The 4453-nt window shown below is 41.8% G+C and overlaps 1 pseudogene across 1 annotated transcript; it reads left to right on the top strand.

Annotated features, from left to right (window-relative positions):
* Positions 1 to 1175: 1175 nt before the first annotated feature.
* LOC310731576 lies at positions 1176 to 3585 on the top strand (annotated as a pseudogene). Its single transcript has 2 exons — positions 1176 to 1421; positions 2259 to 3585. The product of its transcript is annotated as an uncharacterized misc_RNA (transcript).
* The last annotated feature ends 868 nt before the right edge of the window (positions 3586 to 4453 follow it).

Raw genomic sequence — 4453 nt, forward strand, 5'->3', positions numbered from 1 at the left:
ACAGAGATCAGTAATTATAGTATAACTGATGTAATACAATGTCGTATTATGATCAAATGAAATGCACCCTTGTCAGGAAAGTAAAGAACAGATAATTCTAAGTCAATTAAGCCTTAATAGAAGAGACAACATCAACAGAGTTACATTAATAGAATTCTTAGGTACATAGAAATATAGGTTAATGTCGTGGGATGTGGAGCATCTTATTTATTTTGTTTTATTAGGAGAAGGAATGTTCCCTTGTGTGTGTGTTTATGTGTGTGTGTGTGTGTGTGTGTGTGTGTGTGTGTGTGTGTGTGTGTGTGTGTGTGTGTGTGTGTGTGTGTGTGTGGGTGAGGGTCAAACAGAGAATCTGCAAAGGGGGTTATCTGTCTTGTGGTAAAATCCAAACGCTCTGGAGCCGGTTGTATGTGGGTGGGTGTGTGTGTGTGTGTGTGTGATTAGAGGGTCTTTGTGAACTCAACAAGAGTTCAGGGTTTGGTCCTGTTTCGTGTCTTTGGAAGGGGGAGTGTGACACTTTACGGATATACCACCCCCAATAAAAGTTTCACCTTTTGATTGAGGTGAAGATGTCATAGGTTAAAAGGAATGCCTGGGACATGAAATCTAAATGACCTGTGCCAGACGCTACAAAGGTATTGTACTGAGAGATGGAAAATTTGTCGTTTATGAAGCCCTACAAAAACCAGTAATCAAGATGTATCATGAGTATGCTCACATATCACCAGCAAAGACATTGCAGCTGATACAAAGACAGTTTTGGTGGCAAGGAATGACAGCAGATATTAAAAGATGGTGCAACACCTGTCTGGTATATGCTACAGTTAATCAGGGCAGGCAAGGCCGAACAAACCTACTCAGGCCTAAACCACCCTGGGAAAACCTGCAATTAGATTTCATTGGTCCGCTACCCAGTGCCAAGGGGGGGGTACCGCTATTGTCTCATGATAATTGATACATTTTTAAAATGGGTTGAAGCAATTTCCACTCACAATAACACAGCGAACACAGTGGCACATGTGAAAGCGAACCAAATCATCCCTCTTTGGGGGGCACCGATTCAAATTTAATCGGACCAAGGTACTCACTTTACCGGACAATTTATGAGAAACATGTGCAAAATGCTAAACATCAAGCAAAGGTTCCATATCCCATACCTCCCACAAAGTTCTGGAATGGTTGAACGTGTCAACCACACCATTAAAGCACAGCACCAGAACAAGTGGACTGAGTCTCTACCCACAGTTCTGACTGTATTGCGAGCAACACCATCAAAGGCTACGGGCATCAGCCCATATGAAATTATGACTGGAAGTGTGATGAAACTGCCCTTTGATCCAGAGATTTCCCCAGCAGACTTTGGGCTCCTCATGCTTGCAACTCAGGAGACTGCTTTAAAACAATTGCAAGAGCAATTGAAGGTGTTATATGCACACGCTGCACTTAAACAACAACAGTCAGATCTGGCAAACGATGCACAATTCAATCCAAACTCTATAATTACATTTACAGAAGGAGACATTGTTATGGTTCGTGTCTTTGTTAAACAAAATGCATTTTCCCCTAGGTGGCATGGGCCATATGAAATTAAAGCTGTTTGCAACAGTTGTGTGGCTGTGACCATCAGAGGAAAGATGAGATGGTATCACATGTCCCAATGCAAACCGTTCAAAGATTCATTAAATTAACTGTGATATTTGTGCTATGTCTATTTTTCAGGACAGTAATAGCAATCCCATGGATGCCAGATGTCTGAACAGTGTTAGGTCCCACCTGCATTGAATTGGGACAATGGGTTACACTCACACACACCCCAAAATGTGGGAGATGAGTATGGAAATATACTAAGGGGGCCATCCAAATTGTACACTGCAATTACATATTAAGATATAGTTACATGGCCTCCCGGTGTAGCCCCAGATCCAAATTGTGCAACACAAATTTGCTGTTCCACTCATCTTCCGGTCAAAAACATAAAAGGATATACAGGTGCATCATTATCCTTACATAACATTACCGCCTAGTATAAACTTAAAAGGTATCCAGGATCAAACATTGGTGGTTTATATACTTTATATGAAAATGACAACCAGGGTCAAGATCCTAAAAAGTGTTACTCCACCAAGGATTTAGAACCAGCCCTTTACAGATGCACACATAGCATAACTCACAATGCTACTCATCTAAAATTCACAGAACTTCTGTTCAATCTGTCACACCCAACTACTGATAACAGATTAAAATCTTTTGTACCTCAGAAAAAATTAAATATCAATTATTCTGAACTTTTGTCTACGTTAATGATGTATACTGGCAATGAGTGTTCTGGCTGCATTGGGTTTTTTGCTACTTTCCCTTTAATTTACCCAGATCAGGTATATTTAAATTCCACCACTATACGATCTATTGGCATCGTAGTAAAAGATTAAATAATGAAATGGGACCACCTTACCGGGTATATGACTTTGAAGGGCACTGAGATCTTATTTACAACTCGCACCTGTTGTCATGAAACATCTAGCTATATTATTTGTACTTGTAACACTTTACAACCATTTGCCTCTAATAATTCTACAATTATTGATGTACAATCATTGCATGGTCATTCTAATGCTGTTCCAGTTTCTCATACACAGTGGTGTGTCATCAGTGAAATGAACTCATTTACGTATGGAGGTCTGACCTGCCCTGCAAATCACACCTTCTGCTTGGAGGTGACAGAGGATTTCTCTATGGGTCAGATAAATATCTTGGGGAGAGTGCCAATGGACATTGATGTCTCCCCATGGTGGGAGGACACCTTCTACGACCAAGGTACACAAACCTTGGTTGACACAATGGACTTGGTTCAGAATATGATTTTGCAGACTGAATATCATCTTAACCAAGCACAGGTGGAGACAAATCTGGCTAAGAGGACTGCAAACATCCTATCCAGCTTATCCACCCGCTCGGCACAGTATGTCTACACCTGGTGGGATTGGATAATTCAAGGGTGTGCCATTAGCAGTTTCCTCATCTTTGTATTCACTCTGTTCCAATGCTGCTACTTACGACACCATATTCATTTCCTACGTACGTTGGTTTATTCTGCCGTAACCCTTAGTACTTTGCAGGTACCAGCTTTGCATCGACTATAATATCACTGAACCTTGGACAAAAATCACCATCCAATGATGGCCCCTCGGGGACTGCTCTGAGTTTCCCCCAAGGGGCCAGGGGAGAAACTGTAAGGATGGTCAGATCTGTTCATGGTACCAGACCATGAGAACTGCCATGCAACTTCATGAGGCCAGACCCGGAGAACTAACATGCAACAAAACAATAAACCTTCTAATCTGAGGAGAGGATCTATTTGATCTGAGAAGAGAAAGCCATTTGTTCAGCTGCCCAGTCACCCATACTTGGGCCCCCCTTTTTCCCTCCTGGGGAGATGGCCAGATCATGGAAAGGTGACTGAGAAGGTCTCGGAATTCAATTTACTTTACTTGCATCATGTAATAATTACAATTTAGGAATGTATATCATTTTAAAGGTCTCAGTGTGATTGGAAATATGATCTCAGTCCCAAATCAGTAGAACAGACCCCAGGTTTGGGGAGATTCTGTGCAAGCATTGGCGGCCTACTTAAAGAATATTAGATTACCGTTATATCCTCTGACTAAGGGACAGTCTAGCGAGTTTGTGTCCGTGAGCATGTGTAGCGGCTATCACTGACTAAGCAAGTTATGACCAAGTAACTAAATCAATAGTTCTTTATGAATGAGCAAGCATTGAGCGGCCTACTTAAAGAATATTAGTTTACCGTTATATCCTCTGACAAAGATTCGGACTGGCCAATGTGCCTCCGTGAGCAGGTATAGTTAGCCGAGCACAAGGTTCTAAGCGACTCCAGGACCATAATAAATGATTAATTGAAAAGACGGAATGCTTAGAATAATCTAATACAATTAAAGAAGAAGTACAATCATTAAGGTGATCATCTTGAATTAGAGATCTTCTTCTTCTTCTTATTTCGGCTGCTCCCATTAGGGGTCGCCACAGCGGATCATCCGTCTCCATACCACCCTGTCCTCTACATCTGCCTCTTTCACACCAACTACCTGCATGTCTTCCCTCACCACATCCATAAACCTCCTCCTTGGCCTTCCTCTTTTCCTCCTACCTGGTGGTTCCATCTTCAGCATTTTTCTACCAATATAATTCATGTCCCTTCTCTGCACATGTCCAAACCATCTCAATCTCGCCTCCCTCACCTTTCACCAAAACATCCTACATGTGCTGTCCCTCTAATAAACTAATTTCTAATCTTGTCCATCCTCGTCACTCCCAATAAAAACCTTAACATCTTCAGCTCTGCTACCTCCAGCTCCACCTCCTGTCTTTTACTCAATGCCACTGTCTCTAATCCATACAACATCGCAGGTCTCACCACAGTCCTATAAACTTTCCC

This window comes from Silurus aristotelis, assembly GCF_946808225.1.
Source record: "Silurus aristotelis genome assembly, chromosome: 9".
In the NCBI taxonomy this organism is placed as follows: domain Eukaryota; kingdom Metazoa; phylum Chordata; class Actinopteri; order Siluriformes; family Siluridae; genus Silurus; species Silurus aristotelis.